Source organism: Hippopotamus amphibius, chromosome 9 (genome assembly GCF_030028045.1).
Source record: "Hippopotamus amphibius kiboko isolate mHipAmp2 chromosome 9, mHipAmp2.hap2, whole genome shotgun sequence".
In the NCBI taxonomy this organism is placed as follows: Eukaryota; Metazoa; Chordata; class Mammalia; order Artiodactyla; family Hippopotamidae; genus Hippopotamus; species Hippopotamus amphibius.
The window spans coordinates 13,148,324-13,165,718 of record NC_080194.1 but is presented as its reverse complement, the minus strand read 5'-3'; the positions used below and the strand labels follow the sequence as shown (position 1 = coordinate 13,165,718).

The window sequence follows — 17,395 nt, the reverse complement described above, 5'->3', positions numbered from 1 at the left end:
TTCTTTGAACCCCTGCCCTACTTAAAAAGCGTTTGGACCAAGGATCTCTAAAGTGCTTTCATCTCTAAAATTCTATGGTTCCATGATTACGTTGAGATGGGCCATTCTGTTGATTTCCTAGTCTCCAGGAGGGAGATATAACTAGTCTCCGGGAGTGGAACTGACTGTCTTGATGGAGAATTATCAGCGCAGAGGTGGGTGAACTTCGTATTTACGGGGGTTTGGGCCGTAGGGATGCTCTTGGAAAATTTCCACGAGGGTCTTTTCCTTGTTCTTTAACCTGATTTTACACTTCTCTTGACTCTTTGGGATGGGGGAGCGGGAAGGACCTATTTTAGACTGGGATTGTTCACTTTAAGCATTTCGCCTTTGGTTATTATTAGATCTTAAAAACAAAAAACAAAAACAAAACCCGCCAAGAAACAGATCCCAAAGGGGTGACAGGGGAAACTATGAATACGGGATCCCGAAAGGCCTGTAAAATCCGCTTCCGCGTTTTCATCCTGACTTTGGTGTTAGGATCTTTTAAAAATATACATTTTTGGCTGAGTGGGCCTGAGAGTGAGGTTCGGAACAGCAGAGGGGGCGCCGGCGCGAGAGGGAGCTCGGGGTCGGACCCACGCCGGCCGCCAGGCGCGCCCGAAGCTATCCATACAAGGGCGCGGCCGCGGGCGGGCCCCGGGGAGGGGCTTCGCGGAGGCACCGCGGCCCGAGCCGAGCGGGGCCGCCTGGGCTCGGCGCGCAGAGCGGCCGGGCGGGCGGTGGCGCTGCGGAGGCGGCGACCCAGGCCGGCGGGCGCGGAGGAGGGGCCCGAGACTGGGGCGGCCGGCGGCAGCCGCCTCCGTGACGACTGCCGGCAGCGCGGCGACCGGAGGAGACCAAGCCGCGGGCCCCGTCGTCGCCGCCGCTCCCGGTTGTCTCCCTTCTCCTCTCTCGGCGGGGACGTCAGGAATGGGCCCCGGTCGCCGCGGGCCCCGCACCCCGCGCCGCCCGTAGGCCCCAGCAGTCCGAGGCCGGCCGGCCGGCCTCTCACCGCCCCTCGCCCGAGCCGAGCCATCCCCACCCCAGGTCCCCGGGAAGGAAGATGAGGGACACGGGCCCGGCGCTCAGCAGCCAGAGCAGCAGCAGCAGCAGCAGCAGCAGCGGTCGGGGGAGGGTGTTTCGCCGTTTCCTCTCAGCCGCCAGGACAAGATGGCAGCGGCCGCGGAGAGGGGCTGAGCCCGGACTGGGTGGTGCCGCCTGCTGAAGCGCCTGGCTCCCTGTCCCCGACACGGCCCCGCACCCACCCCGGACATGCTCAGGGCTGCGGCCGCCCGAAGAGGAGAGAGCGCAGGCCTCTAGGAAGGTAAGGGAACAGGGCGAGGGGCGAGGGGCTCCCCCACCGCGGGGCGGGGGGACCGGCCCCAGCGGCCGCGCCTGCGTTCGTGGGGGGGGGGGGGCGGGCAGCGGGCGCCTCCCCGGACCCTCCCGGGCCCGACGCCCCTGGAGCGGCCCGCACCCATCGCGAGTCCTGCCCCCCCCACCCGCACCTCCCGTGCGCCCGTGCTCCGCGCTTCCGCCCCGGCCCCCGCCGGGTGGCGGCTTCAGGCGTCTCCTTGGAGGCGGGGGCGCCCCAGGCCCGAGGCCGCCCGACGCGGGGGCCGCGCGTGTTCCCGGCGCGCGCTGGCGCAGCCTCCGGGAAGCCGCGCTTGGGCCGGGCCGGGCCGCGCCGGGCGGCCGCCGCCGCCCCCTGCCAGGGTTGCGCAATGGCTCTTCCCAGCAACCGAAGTTTTGTTTAGTCCCGCGGGGGGCCTCTTCCCTCACCGCAGCCTGGGCGGTCACTACGGAGACCTCTCGTCCTTCATGGAGGGGAACAAACGCAAGCACACGCACGCACGCAACTCGAGCGGCCGCGGCCGATGGCTGCGTGCCTGGCTTTGTGGCCCAGACCCCGGCGTCGCCGAGCGGCGGGCGTGCAGGGTGTCAGCTCCGGGGACGTGAGTGCGTGTGATTGTTGGGGAGGGGAAATGTGAGCCGCCGCTCCGCGTCCCCCGCCGCGGCCGGAGGAAGGCGTGGCGGCCGCGCGGCGGGGCTGTTGCCGGCGTCTCTCGTTACGGTGGCGGCCGCCCGCTTCCCTTCGCGGCGCCGGGGGAGCTCGCGGAGAGACTTCGGATGAGCGAGAATGCCTGCTTTCCTGTCGGGAGGGAGACGGCTGTCTTAAAATGGTACGTGGCCCTCGGCGGAGCCGGTTGTTTTCCCATCTTACCGCTTAGCTTGAGGAATTGCGCTGAAGGGTGTGTGTGTAAATTACCCTGGACCGGTTACAGAGCAGCCGCGACACGTTCAGTCCTTGAACCGTGTGCGCACAACCTCTTGCTGCCCTGGTAGAATTTATTTTCCCACCTGTCGTTCGCTGCTTCTCATTGAAAGGAGCTTCTGTGAACAACAGTGAAGTTTTTCAGATTGTCGTCCGGTTTACAGGGAGAGCTCATGATTGGTTCTGTTGTCAACTTTGATGTCTCTCTGGTCTAGGGCCAGGAGAGTTAGTTGGTAAACCAGTTTGTGCCTGTGTTTATGCATACCTTCTAGTAGTTTGGCGATGCGGGTGAATTTTTTTTTTTCTCCTCTCTTTTCTATTTTAGGTATTTGCTTGTTAGGTGTAGCTGCTGTAGCGGAAGGATTTATATTTAAACCATTTCAGTTTATTTCCAAGATTTAATTGCTGGGCCCTTTAAAATTTTAAGAGGTTCTTGATCAAATTTTTTGTTGAAAACGTTTAAGCAGGATCGGTGAGTTTTTGTTTGTTACCCAACTAAAGACATTTTAATCCTGCATTCTTATTTGATTTTTCAGAAGCTAGGCAAGCCTCACCATATGTTTGATAAGTCTAGATTCTGCTTATGCTTGCAAGCGCGGTGCTAATTTTATACAATGAGCCATGATAAGATTTTGATAGGTCATGATTAAACTTAGTATTTAAGTAAACAAAATAAGACTGACCTTTTTTTGAAACATAGTTTTTATAGTTTTGTCGGTTACCTTATGTCTTCATATGTTATTTAAGAGTAATCGAAATGTAACCAACCAAATGAAGGTACTTACTTGTAAGTCAACAATGTATTTCTTGATATATTTATGGGTGCTTTCCTTAAGTATAGGGAACTCTTATTTATGAAATATGATGCTTAACGTGGTTGAGGTTTATTTTTCTTTTATTTTTGAAACTTGTTTTTAATTTGTGTTAAGGTAAAGGTGTGCTGATATACTTGATACTTTGGGCATTTCACTGTGTGCAGGTTGGTTTTTTTTAGTATTTATGGGAACATTGAATAATTTAATTTGTTCTTTAATTTTTTTATACTCTAGGGACTATATTTAAAAATTTCTTTGTGGAGTGCCTTAGATTAAAACGATGTTTTAGAAAGATAAAATGAGCTTGAAATCTAGAACAGAACCAGCATTAAATGTTTCAGATTTATATTTGGACATTGCTGACTACAGTAGCTAAACATACATATTAGGCAAGCTGGTGAGCCTGCCTTAGTTTATTGTCATAATACCGTTTCCATTGAACTTGTCATTATCTTGCTTATAAACCGGTCATTGGCTTCTGGGTATGGAGTTTTAGAGTCACATAAAAGTGGATGGTTTTTATGAGATAATTCTTCTTGTAAACATGTTTGGAAAGAAGCTTCAGATCGTACTATCTTAATTTTTTGGGTGTTCTGTCATGGGGTATCATAAAACAGGGTGCAAATTACAGAGGTAGGTTGCTGTAACTAGTATGGCAGGGCGCTTAAGTATTTGTTGAATGCAGGTTATTGAAAGTTTTTTTTTTTTTGAGGTACACCAAAGTGAATCAGCTGTATTTATACATATATCCCCATATCCCCTCCCTGTCCTGGCCCTCTAAGGCATCACCCATCATCGAGTTGATCTCCCTTTGTTATATACAGCAACTTCCCGTAGTTATATATTCTACAGTTGGTAGTGTATATATGTCTGTGCTACTCTCTCACTTCGTCTCAGCTTTCCCTTTGCCCCTCGCCTCCCAACCCCATGTCCTCCAGTCCATTCTCTGCATTTGCATCCTTATTCTTGCCCTGTCACTGGGTTTATCAGCACCATTTTTTTTTTTTTTTTTAGATTCCGTATATATGAGTTAGCATACAGTATTTGTTTTTCTCTTTCTGGCTTACTTCACTCTGTATGACAGACTCTAGGTCTATCCACCTCATTACATATAGCTCCATTTCATTCCTTTTTATAGCTGAATAATATTCCATTGTATGTATGTGCCACATCTTCTTTATCCATTCATCTGTTGATGGGCATTTCGGTTGCTTCCATGTCCTGGCTATTGTAAATAGTGCTGCAGTGAACATTACAGTACATGTTTCTTTTTGGATTATGGTTTTCTCTGGGTATATGCCCAGTAGTGGGATTACTGGATCATGTGGTAGTTCTATTTTTAGTTTTTTAAGGATCCTCCAAACTGTTTTACATAGTGGCTGTACCAACTTACATTCCCACCGACAGTGCAGGAGAATTCCCTTTTCTCCACACCCTCTCCATCATTTATTGTTTCTAGATGTTTTGATGATGGCCATTCTGACCAGTGTGAGGTGATAACCGCATTGTGGCTTTGACTCGCATTTCTCTGTTGATTGGTGATGTTGAGCATCTTTTCATGTGTTTGTTGGCCATCTGCATGTCTTCTTTGGAGAAATGTCTATTTAGGTCTTCCGCCCATTTGTGGATTGGGTTATTTGCTTTTTTGGTATTAAGCTGCATGAGCTGCTTGTATATTATGGAGATTAATCCTTTGTCTGTTGCTTCGTTGGCAAGTATTTTCTCCCATTCTGAGGGTTGCCTTCTTGTCTTGTTTATGGTTTCTTTCGCTGTGCAAAAGCTTTTAAGTTTTATGAGGTCCCATTTGTTTATTCTTGATTTTATTTCCTTTATTCTATGAGGTGGGTCCAAAAGGATCTTGCTTTGATGGATGTCATAGAGTGTTCTGCCTATGTTTTCCTCCAGGAGTTTTATAGTGTATGGCCTTACATGTAGGTCTTTAATCCATTTGGAGTTTATTTTTGTGTATGGTGTTAGGAAGTGTTCTGATTTCACTCCTTTCCATGTTGCTGTCCAATTTTCCCAGCACCACTTATGGAAGAGGCTGTCTTTTTTCCATTGTATATTCGTACCTCCTTTGTCAAAGATAAGGTACCCGTATGTGCTTGCATTTACCTCTGAGTTCTCTATTCTGGTCCATTGATCTTCCTTTCTGTTTTTGTGCCAGTACCATAGTGTTTTGATCACTGTGGCCTTATAGTATAGTTTGAAGTCAGGAAGCCTAATTCCACCAACTCCATCTTTCCTTCTCAAGATTGCTTTGGCTATTTGGAGTCTTTTGCGTTTCCATACAAATTGTAAGATTTCTTGTTCTAGTTCTGTGAAAAGTGCCCTCGGTAATTTGATAGGGATTGGGTTGAATCTGTAAATTGCTTTGGATAGGATAGTCATTTTCACAGTGTTGATGCTTCCAAGAACATGGTATGTCCCTCCATCTGTTTGTGTCGTCTTTGATTTTTTTCATCAGTGTCTTATACTTTTCTGCATACAGGTCTTTTGCCTCCTTAGGCAGGTTTATTCCTAGGTATTTTATTCTTTTTGTTGCAATGGTAAATGGGAGAGTTTCCTTAATTTCTCTTTCTGCTCTTCTGTTGTTAGGGTATAGGAATGCAAGAGATTTCTGAGCATTAATTTTGTATCCTGCTACTTTACTAAATTCATCGATTAGTGCTAGCAGTTTTCCGGTAGAGTCTTTGGGGTTTTCCATGTATAATATGTCATCTGTAAAGAGCGACAATTTTACTTCTTTTCCAATTTGGATTCCTTTTATTTCTTTTTCTTCTCTGATTGCTGTGGCTGAAACTTCTAAAACTATGTTGAATAATAATGGTGAGAGTGGGCACCCTTGTCTTGTTCCTGTTCTTAGAGGGAATGCTTTCAGTTTTTCACCACTTAGAACGATGTTGTTGGCTTTTGGTTTCTCATATATGACTTTTATTACGTTGAGGTAATTTCCTTCTATGCCCATTTTCTGGAGAGTTTTTTTTTTTATCATAAATGGATGTTGAATTTTGTCAAAAGCTTTTTCTGCATCTATTGAGATGATCATATGGTTTTTATCCTTCAATTTGTTGATATGATGTATCACATTGATTGATTTGCGTATATTGAAGAATCCTTGCATCCCAGGGATAAACCCCACTTGATCATGGTGTATGATCTTTTTTAATGTGCTGTTGGATTCTGTTTGCAAGTATTTTGTTGAGGATTTTTGCATCTATATTCATCAGTGATACTGGCCTGTAATTTTCTTTTTTTGTGACATCTTTGCCTGGTTTTGGTATCAGGGTGATGGTGGCCTCGTAGAATGAGTTTGGGAGTGTTCCTCCTTCTGCTGTATTTTGGAAGAGTTTGAGAAGGATAGGTGTCAGCTCTTCCCTAAATGTTTGATAGGATTCGCCTGTGAATCCATCTGGCCCTGGACTTTTGATTGTTGGGAGATTTTTAATCACAGTCTCAATTTCTGTACTTGTGATTGGTCTATTCATATTTTCTATTTCTTCCTGATTCAGTCTTGGAAGATTGTACTTTTCTAAGAATTTATCCATTTCTTCCAGGTTATCCAATTTATTGGCATATGGTTGGAAAGCCTTTTTTTTTTTTTCTTGCAACTTAAAATAGCAACAGCTGTCAAGTGAACTTTTGATTGAGCTTTGTTTTAAATATTTGATACATCAACATTGAGGGCATGTGTATGGAAGGGCAGAATAGGAAGATGTAAATTTCAGAGCGCTAAAATGGTGCTTCCCAAGCCTGTTTCCCATCCATTGAATGGAATACTTGTTTGCATGTTATTATCCATTTGAATATTAGAATGACTTACTCTGGTAACTTTTGAAGTTAACTTTCTTCATCTGCTTATGTTTTTTTTTTGGCACAGGGGCTTAGCTGCTCCTTGGCATGTGGGATCTTCCTGGAGCAGGGATCGAACCTGTGTTCCCTGCATTGGCAGGCAGATTCTTAACCACTGTGCCACCTAGGAAGTCCTCATCTGCTTTTCTGATTGTAGCAGTTCACCATGGAGGGTGATAATATAGTAGATTAGAATTGCATTATCGGTGGTTAGTTAATTCAGAGGTTTTAAAAATGTAGTTTCCATTGCAACTTTACATACGTTTGAATTTGGAGATGAAAAGTGTCATGGCAATATTTAGATTTCAGCGTATTCTAAGGAACTGAAATTTTCCGTATTTAAAATATCCCTCCAGAATTATTCTTGCCTCTTAACTATTAAAGGACATAAAATAACTTGCTACATGATTATATTGTTGCTGTGGAAAAGAATCTTCATGTAAAATTTCTGAGTTTGCAGCTGTCCTAATTTCCTAATATCTGAAGTTGAAACTCCCAATGGGGTATATTTAACTTGGAAGTTACTTTTGATGAGGAACTCCTAGAACTTTGTTAAAATCAAGGAACCTATCAGTGTATTTTGTTACTTTTTAAAAGGTGACCCCCCCCACCCCCCACTCCCCCCCACTTGCTAAAAGCTTTGCCATGGGTAAGTAACCCTTTTTGTGTGATAGATATGTAAGTCTAATAAGTTATTTGAAATGTCTTTACTGGTTCTGCATTCAACTGCTTAAAAAAATATATCTTGTCTAGTACTTTAAGCATTTAACATAAGTTGAATATAGGGGATGTGGATTTGGAATAGAAGTTTTGAATCAGTGGAGGATTTTAGGATAGCCAGAGCAGTCATACGACTGACTTGAGGAAATACAGTCCACTTCTTTTGTTTGCATTGTTATGATTAAGAGTGGTTTGGGGAAGAGCAGTTCAGTGTTAGTGTGCTGCAGTAGCCTTGTCACAGCTGTTGTTTTGGACTTTATCTTAATCACTGTTAGGACCAAGCTGGAACAGATATTTAGAGGATGTATGTTACACATTTTACTTAAATGTTTGTGGAATTAGACCTTGACTGATTTAGCATATCGGGCTGTCCTCCTCAGTTGATACTTGGGCCATGTGTCACTACACAAAGGCAACATATTGCCTAGATTCTGAAGCATACACACTGTATGCTAGGGTGTTAGAGCCTCTGCTCTTACCGCTTGTGTGAAAATTAAAAGAACTGGATGAGTATTGGAAATACTGTATTTTTAGGGTGGCGTTTGTAGTTTGGGGACAGTTAAGTCATTAAACTGATTTACTTTGTCTTTTATATTTAGTAGTTAATGCCAACTGAATGCTTTAGAAAGCTGTCTTTTTCTAACAAAAGTCTGAAATGAAACAAACCAAGGATAATTTTTCTTTTTACTTTAAATGTATTTTGTTTTGACCCAAACAATTTCTCAAATTTCGGGAGAATTTTTTACTTCTAAGGGAGACTGAGTGGGAGGGAAGGTAGGGGGGCATATGAGTTAGAGAAAGCTGGGCTGTAGTGGGGGTGGTTTAATTGGATTTGGAAGACTTAGAAATCCGTTTTAATTTAAATGCTCAAGTTGCTAGAAACCAGAGTTCTCTTAGTTATAAAGTCAGTGAAATATTGTAGTAGCTTGGAGGAAAGATTATGAATATGCCATTGACACCTGCCGAATGATCAATCTTGTGAAATAATATCTGTTTATCATCTTTGATCAGGTTTTAAATCCCTGCCCCCCAATTTATTTCCCTTGGTGTAGAATTTAGGCAAGATAAACTTTCTGTACAATTGGAAAAAAACCACAAAACTTGGGACTTCCCTGGTGGCAAAGTGGTAAAGAATCGCCTGCCAATGCAGGGGACATGGGTTTGATCCTTGGTCCGGGAAGATCCCACAAACCTCGGAGCAACTACTGAGCCTGTGCTCTAGAGCCCTCTAGCTACAACTGTTGAGCCCACGTGCTGCAACTACTGAAGCCCATGTGCTCTTAGGCCTGAGTGCTGCAACTACTGAGCCTGTGTGTTGCAACTACTGAAGCCCCTGTATTTAGAGTCTGTGCTCTACAACAAGAGAAGCCACCGCACTGAGAAGCCCGTGCACTGCAATGAGGAGTAGCCCCTGCTCTCTCCACAGCTGGAGAAAGCCCACGTGGAGTAATGAAGACCCATGCAGGCAAAAAAAAAAAAAAGGTAAAACAACAACAACAAAAAACTTATGTTACAGACCTATCTTGAAATAAGAGGTGTGAAGAGCACAGAACATATTATTGCCATTAAGATGAGTTTGACTTATAAGAATAATATTTTTAGTTTTTGGAGATCCTTAAAAATAAAAACTACAGTGCACGTAATAGATGAATCTAGGTTTTTCAAACTGAACTAAAACCCAGACTTCTCTGTCACACAGTTCATTTTTAACTTCTGAGATAAACATCTCTTCTTTTAAAGATTAGATTTCCAGATACTTTTTCATGTTGCATTTTCTTTGCTGCTTTGTCTTTTTTTTTTTTAAAACAAAAAGTTTACACCTAAGAAGTGGAGATTTAGAGAAGAATAAAGAGAAATATAGTACTTTGCTCCTTTGAGCTCTACTTTTTCATTTAGGTAGGGATCTAAATTGTGAAAGACTGATTATTTAGTATGACTCTTGCTCATGTTGAAAATAAAGGATTGCCGGGGTGGTCAGATAAATTATTTTGTATAATTATTAATGCTGGAGCATCTTTTCTAATTGGAAAGAAAATTGTTTAGGCTTGATAGATATTGAAATAAATCAACAGAATACATCACTCTCTACCCCCCTTAAAATTTTGTAGTCATTTATTATAAATTATATTTGATTACAAATGGCTTACCAAGAAAATTGTCTTAGAACTTGACAGGAAATATAAAACTTGGCTGCATTTGACTAGCCACTCTTTCCCTTTTAGAAATTAAAAAAAGTACTTGATTTACTAAAAACATTTATATTAAGTTTAATTAAGCTCAGCTTCTTCCTAGTTTGTTGTATATTATTCATAAATTAAAATGTGTTACAGTTTTTAAGAAAGTGGTAAACTTTGCAGAAAATAACTTGCTTAGAAAATATTTCTTCACCTATAAAGCAGTTATTTTAAAGGCATAAAAATTTCATTTGTATATATGTTTGACTGTGTGTTATCTGTTTAATAATACAAGAGTCTTGTAGGTTTGGTAAACTATACTACTTTAGATAAATAATGCTACAGTCTTAAATAGTTAATAAATTAGATGGACTGATAACATACTGAAAATTGAACCTTACTTTCTAGAGACTTTTTTTTAAAGAATATAACTTAATACTTCTGAGGGCTTTAAATCTGTAATTTATTACAACTTCTATTGAGATTAAATAGGGTACAGTGACTTAAAATCACAATGAAAATTACAGGCTATGTGCTAGATAGCCTATGCTTCCCTACATTTTCAAAACAAAACAAACATGTTTGGGGCCAATTTGTAATCAGTTTCAGTGGAGAATAGTACAAGTATCTCTATAGTACATTAGTTGTAGTTTTGTATTTTGAGTTAGATAAGAATAGTATTGGGTTCAAAAGTATTAGCTTTTTAATCTGGTTAGTGTGCTTTAAACATTTTTTTTTTGAAGCTGGATCACAGACTGACCACAAATAAGTGAAATTTTATTATGGCAGGTAAAACAATGTTTGAGTGCCCATTAAGTGCAAGGTGTACTGTGCTATGAGTGGAGAGAGTAAGAAATCATGATCCCTGCTTTGAGGAAGTAGATTCTATGAACTTTATTTTTGTGATAAGCTTTCCGTCAAGTCTAACCAGTTTAGTAGTGTAATTGCCTTGTAGAGGCGTGGTATGTGTTAATTTAAATGAAGGAGAGGGTCATTTCTCAAGTGTGGTTAATCTAGTTTTGTTGTTCTCTCATGGTTTTTCTTTTTGGACATGCACAATTCTTGCATTGCCTGAGAAAGTTGTTATAGGTTTGAGTTTTCTAACTGTATTATTACCTTCTCAATTTGGAGTACAGAACTCTCCAAATCTCATTCCTTTGCCACCTGTGGAAAGCAAATAGGTGAAAACAGGGTATAGGTAGGATTCCATTTTAAAGTACTTTTAAAAATATTGAAATTGCTAGCTGTGACTTATTTTGAAACCACTGCTCAGAGGGGATATTATTTGTGTACTTAATTTGTATAAATCAGAAGTCTAACTTGGGGTCCTTAAAGTCATGCAAAGGGCAAGTATTGTTTTGTGTTGCTCTTATTATAATTGTATATGATATATTCCTTTTTTTTTTCTCTCATGGAGCAAGGATTCAGACCCAAATTTATGATATATTCTTAATGAATTTTGACAATTTGGTAACATTTTGGTATTTTGTATATGTGTATTTAGAGTTGAATTCTTGGTTTTATTTATTTATTTTTTGGCTGCACCTCGCTGGCTTGCCATGTCTTAGTTCCCTGACCCAGGATTGAACCCGGGCCCCAGCAGTGAAAGCACTGAGTCCTAACCACTGGACTGCCACGCCAGGGAATTCCCTAAAATTGAATTCTGCGTGGAAAGTTACGTAGGGTGTTAGGGACTATAACATAATTGGTTTGCCAATAGCCTTTTTTTTTTAAATTGGAGTATAGTTGCTGCCAATAGCTTTTGAATAGTTGGAATGCTTGCCTTGTGAGTTGCCTTGTCTAAGCCTACTGTGGCTGTTGTTGAAAGTATTTCTAGTGGCTACTTTGTAACTTGCAAAAATCTGTTTAAAGTATCTCATATCTGAAGGTATATCTAGCTTGAAATTGTTCCCTGTTAATCTGACTGGAAGAAAATGAGATACCAATTTATAACCTATTGAAAGTATTAAGTATTTATAACTTAATGCTTTACCTTGTGGGGAAGGGTTACATTAAAAAATATAAAATAGTATCTGAACTGTTCCTTGAGGTCAGAGACTTTATATCTCCTAAAGTGCCTACTTGACATGGGGGAATCAAATATAATTATTACAAAAGTAATCAAATACAGGCATTCTGTATTCTACTTATATCCTTTAATGAAAGGATAGCATCTTTATTGAGTAGCTTGACAGATACCTGAATGTGTCATAAACACATTTGACTTCTCAAAACCCTACCCTTCCCCTGACCTCCTTAATTCTAGCAGATGATTCTGTTTCTTTTTTAAAAAAAATTATTTATTTTATTTTACTTATTGGCTTTGTTGGGTCTTCGTTGCTACACACGGGCTTTCTCTAGTTGCTGTGAGCGGAGGCTACTCTTCATTGCAGTGCATGGGCTCCTCATTGTAGTGGCTTCTGTTGTTGTGGAGCACGGGCTTTAGGTGCGTGGACTTCAATAGTTGCGGCACACGGGCTCAATAGTTGTGGCTCACTGCCTTTAGAGCACAGGCTCAATAGTTGTGGCGCACAGGCTTAGTTGCTCCATGGCATGTGGAATCTTCCCAGAGCAGGGCTCGAACCCATTTCCCCTGCATTGGCAGGCTGATTCTTAACCACTGTGCCACCTAGGAAGTCCCAAGTCTGTTTCTTATGTAGAGGTCAACAGGCATGACTTCCTCCAGATTTCCATCCCTCTACCTCTGAGCATAACTTCTACCAGTATCCACTTTGTGTTTTGACTACTCTATCAGGAAAAGAACTATCTCCTTCCCTCCAAGATTACTTCCTATTCTTCCTTGTGGATTTCATCCTGAATTGTGTTTTTCGGCATCTCCAACCTGTCCTATAACTTCAATTTCCCCCTTTTTCTTGATCCTTTTTTCTTCAGTCTTTTAAAATGGTCAGGTATCTGGGATACTTAAGCAGCCATCTTTTACTTGTGCCTCCCCAGGTCTGTGGATCTAGCTTCCCTACTCTATTTCTTCCATACTTCTTAATGTGTACTCTAGCCTCGACTTGAATTTCTATTCATTTCTTAGCTCTTGGCAAGTGTAGTTCTCTGTCCATGCTACTCTAGTGAAGTTGCTCCCACTAAGCTCTCCGGTAGTTTTCTTTTATTCATAGTCTGTGTATTCCTCCAGATGATTGCGTCCATAGTGTACCTACCTATTCAGTTCTGAGCTTCCAGCTCATCTTTTAAACTGTCTATTGAACTCCATATTTTTCCTCTACAGTAGCTCAAACTGAGGTGGTTATCTTATTTCCAAATTTGTTCCTTTTTCTGCATTTCCTCTTTGGTGTCCTTACTCCTTTCTATTGTGGTTTTATGTTTGAAACTTTGTTTTAGAGTTTTTTCTGGTGGGTGCATTAGAACACACAAACAAGCAATAAAAACCAGCCATAACGGCACTTTGCAAAACAAAATCCGTCAGTTTTTATCAAATCTCCTTTTTGGAAATCCATATTAAGAAAATTAAGTATGTATAAAAACGATATGAAAGTGTTCTTTATAACTTTATAAATATGGTGAAAGAAACTGGGAAAAAAGCAGTCTAGCAACTTATGATATGCACATATGGTAGAATATTATGCTGCTGTTTAAAACAATAGTAAAGATTTCCTATAAGAGAACAAATTGACATCAGGCTACACATGTATTATGATTATAAGCATGTGTGGTAAAACATACATTAGAATGATATGAGGGAAATAGATTCTTTTTCTTGAGTATTTTGTAATTTATAGTAATTGAATAATTTAAAAATGATTGCCATAATGAAATCCCACCTCTTCCCGGAGTGAACAATGTATATCTTTTCATGTTTTTGTGGCAGAATGTTAATTTTCACCTTAGTCTAGTCTACTCATTTTAGCAGTCTGATTTCAGGTAATGATAATGGCTTAGTGATAATTTTTACTCTTTGAATTTGCAAGGTTTCTGTGAATAACATTTTAATTGATAACGTTTTTATAAAATAACCATTTTGGCATATTCATCATGTATAATTAATATGTAATCCTTACTTTTATAGCTGAGGTTTTATCTAGCCTCTTATGCAATTGCCTGAAAAATGGCATGAGGTCAGTTTTGGCCAATAAGAAATTTTTAGTTATTATCTCAGGATAAGTTGCTCATCAGTAAACTATAACTACTTTGTGGCCGTTTTCAAATGATTTAGTGTGTTTATTTTATGCCATGGGATCAATAGCTAGCCTTAAAAAAAATAGCTTAATTTAATGTGTTAGATATTACTTAGGCAACTTCAATCTGAATTAAACTTCCTGTTTTAAAAAATTTATTTTATTGAAGTATAGTTGATTTATAATGTGTTAATTTGTGTAGTACAGCAAAGTGATTCCGTTTTATTTATACACACACACACAGAGTCTTTTTCACATTTCTTTCCATTATGGTTTATTATAGGATATTGAATATAGTTCCCTGTGCTATATAATAGGACCTTGTTATTTATCGATTCTATATATACTAGTTTGCATCTGCTAATCCCAACTCCCAATCCATCCTCCTCTCCCCCTTGGCAGCCACAAGTCTTGTTATATGTGTGAGGCTATTTCTGTGAATTAAACTTTCTTAATCATATTTTTATCTTTTTATATGGCACTAAAAAACCTCTTTAGCCAGATAAATCTGAATGTTTTTCTTATCATTATGTAATTCTGATACATATAATTGTATAGTATCCTGTATGACAGTGTGGCTTTTTACATGAATATAAAAGTTTTTTTTCCAGTGTTTCTGTGGAGCTTGTTGTAGAAGAAATATTTGTGTGACCCTTGCTAAATGCATATAAATCTGCAGTTTTAGTTCATTGCTTATTACATGTAACCCAACAATGCATCACTTTAAGAAGTTAATGATTAGAGGTAGTCAGAGCCAAACAGAAGCAGTTTTAATAATTTCTAACAATTCAGTGTCTTTTCTTTGAGAGTACTTTTGAGAAGCTGATTTTCTTTCCTCTTTAAGACTTTATGAATTACATTGTTCTTTAGTTTTTTCTGGCTTTCTTAAGGATACCTGTTGTAAATCTCTACTTTGTCCTCTTCCTCAAATTTGTCATGAGAATGAGATCTTTATTTTTTTTTTAACATAGTTTCATTTCTGTTCCTTCTATTGTTTCTCACTTGATACCATAGTTTCCTGAAGCACAGGATTTCCTGATGCCATTGTGAAAGATCATCCTCAGTTCATAAGATGTATATGACATTTAAATTTTGAAACTCAAAAGAGTTTCTGCATTTAGAAAGGTTTTTGAAGGTACTTCACTAAATTCCTTAAAAAAGGGCATTTATATAAAGCGGCATATCTGGTAACCAAATATGAATAGAGAGAACATAATTGTAGGGGAGAAAAAACCAACTTTGAACTTGGCAGTGTAGGTCACATCAGAACCATATAGGGTCTTAACATAATTTGGAAAGAATACATAGTTTTTTTTTGTTCCAGTTTATTTTTTCAAGCTCTAAAAAGAAAGATTTTTTTTAAAACTAAAAGACCTAAAATCAAACTTAGGCAGCTGTAAATATTTGTCTCTGCAGCTCCTAGAAATGCAAAACTGTTACTAGTGTGTGCATGGGGCGGGGGGGGGGGGGGGGGGGGGGGGGGGGGGGGGGGGGAGCAGCTTCTTTTCTGATTTCACACTGGTTTTTTAGACTTTTAATTCTTGTAATATACATTACTCTGGAGTGATAGTACTCTTTCAGTAGTACTGAATGTAGAATGCTGTACAAAAAGGAGAATGTAAAAGTTGTTTATTTAGCATAGCCTGTAATTTAGAAAAGTTTTGTAGAACTTGACCTTTAATTCTATAAATGTTTATTTAGAACTTTGAACTATTATCTCTTACATAAATCCTGTCAGCAGAATCTTTCCCTTTATATTGCTTTATCAGCAGTGGACATTTGATCAAGTTATTAATTTACGATTCAACTTCCTCTGCATTATTTCAGAGGTGTTTTAGGTTAGGAGGTATTCTGGTAAGGATCATTTGACCTTTGCCTTCATAATCTGTAATAATTCATGCTTTAAAGGCTAGTTACATGGATTTTTATAAGAAATAAAAGTTTTGTGGTGGGGTTCTTTTGGGACAGATTTCCTACAAAGTAGAAAATAATTCATTTGGCTTTCTAGTAAGGGAGTTGTTCATAACCTAAAGATGTAAAGCTGTTTAATTTTTCTAACAATCCATTGGTAAGTATTGGTATTGACAGATGTTGTGTGACGAATTTAAATAAAGTGTACTTTTGTATTTGTTTTATAAACTAGATTTGAATTATTAATCTTACAATTTACTTCAATAAAGAGAGTGCTTCAGGTGAACTTTTCATTTTTAGTCAACTTTTCTGTCAGTGTTTCCATTTCTGAGTTTTGGTTTTCATATAGCTTGAAAAAATCTAGAGAATTATATGCTTAGTAAGCGTAGTCCTTAAGTACTGTTTTTAATTAACTCTTTTCTAGCCTTTCTAAAGTAAAGACTTGTATTGGCAGAGTGAATTCCAGCAGCTTTGAAATGTCCAGCAGATCACTTTCTGTTTCAAAAGCTGGAATGTTTTGCTAAGTCAGATGAAGCTTGTTATTTAACATGCTGGTTTGGGTTATCGTCAGCACATTCCCTAGATGCTTTGCTCACAATAGTGCTGGAAAATACCCAAGAGTTTAGTGTTTTCAAATAAATGTTTTGTAGGTACCTGAGACAGCAGGTTTATTTTATGAAGCTTTACAGTTTGTGGTGGTTCATTTATATGAAAAGATTTCTTACATGAGTTGTTTTAGTGTCAGTAATTTCCTGGATATAATACGGGTAAAATGACCCGTTCAATGATATAGCTATTAAAATTACCAGTGAAGAGTTAAACTTATTTACTGCCTTCACACTAAAAACTTATTTTATAGTGTACCCTGTCTTTTATTTCTAAGAAGACATGCTATTTTGTGTTTTATAAATATGCACTTTAAACAGAGTAAGTGAAAAATGAAAGTATGACTAGATACTACTTTTTATTGCCTGAATATTGCTAGTCATATAGTTCCATTTTTAAATTCCTATTGTAGAGCCTTGTATAGAGTAGTACTGAGGTTCTCTGTCTTTTAGGAATGAAGAGACTTTTATAGTCGAATTTATTGGACCACATAGTAAAATACTAGTTTTGGTCTCTATTAATTGAAGAAATTGCATAATGAAATTGCATAAGCTCCAAAAAAAGTGAATTAAGTAATACTTTCAAATGAAAAGATTTCCTTTCACTGCTTATGAATACTTTTTTCTTTTTTAATTAATGCTGGCACGTGATCCCAGAGACTAGCTCTGTGCCTGACAATTCTAGTTTTTAGGTGATCTGGGCCATGCCTAAGATATTCAGCAGTTCACTCCCAAATGTGCAACCCTTGAAGAGCAGCCTTGTGCAAGAAAAACGTTGTTTTATGCCTATCCCTCATATTTTTTTCTGTTTAATTTGTTACTTGACAAAAATTCAGACCTACAGAAAATTTACAGGAATAGTGCAAAGAATTCCTGT

General features: G+C 39.6%; 1 protein-coding gene across 3 annotated transcripts in view; it reads left to right on the top strand.

The window, feature by feature from the left end:
- Nucleotides 1-811: 811 nt before the first annotated feature.
- The window catches only part of HIPK3 (homeodomain interacting protein kinase 3), a 98,118-nt gene continuing 81,534 nt past the window's right edge, over nt 812-17,395 (top strand). Inside the window, exon 1 of one of the 3 annotated variants that reach the window (XM_057748176.1) lies at nt 812-1,345. The gene's annotated coding sequence lies outside the window, so the exon portion shown is untranslated. Of the gene's footprint in view, nt 1,346-1,826; nt 2,205-17,395 lie in introns of those variants that run through there. The other 2 variants (XM_057748179.1, XM_057748177.1) reach the window with 2 other exon arrangements.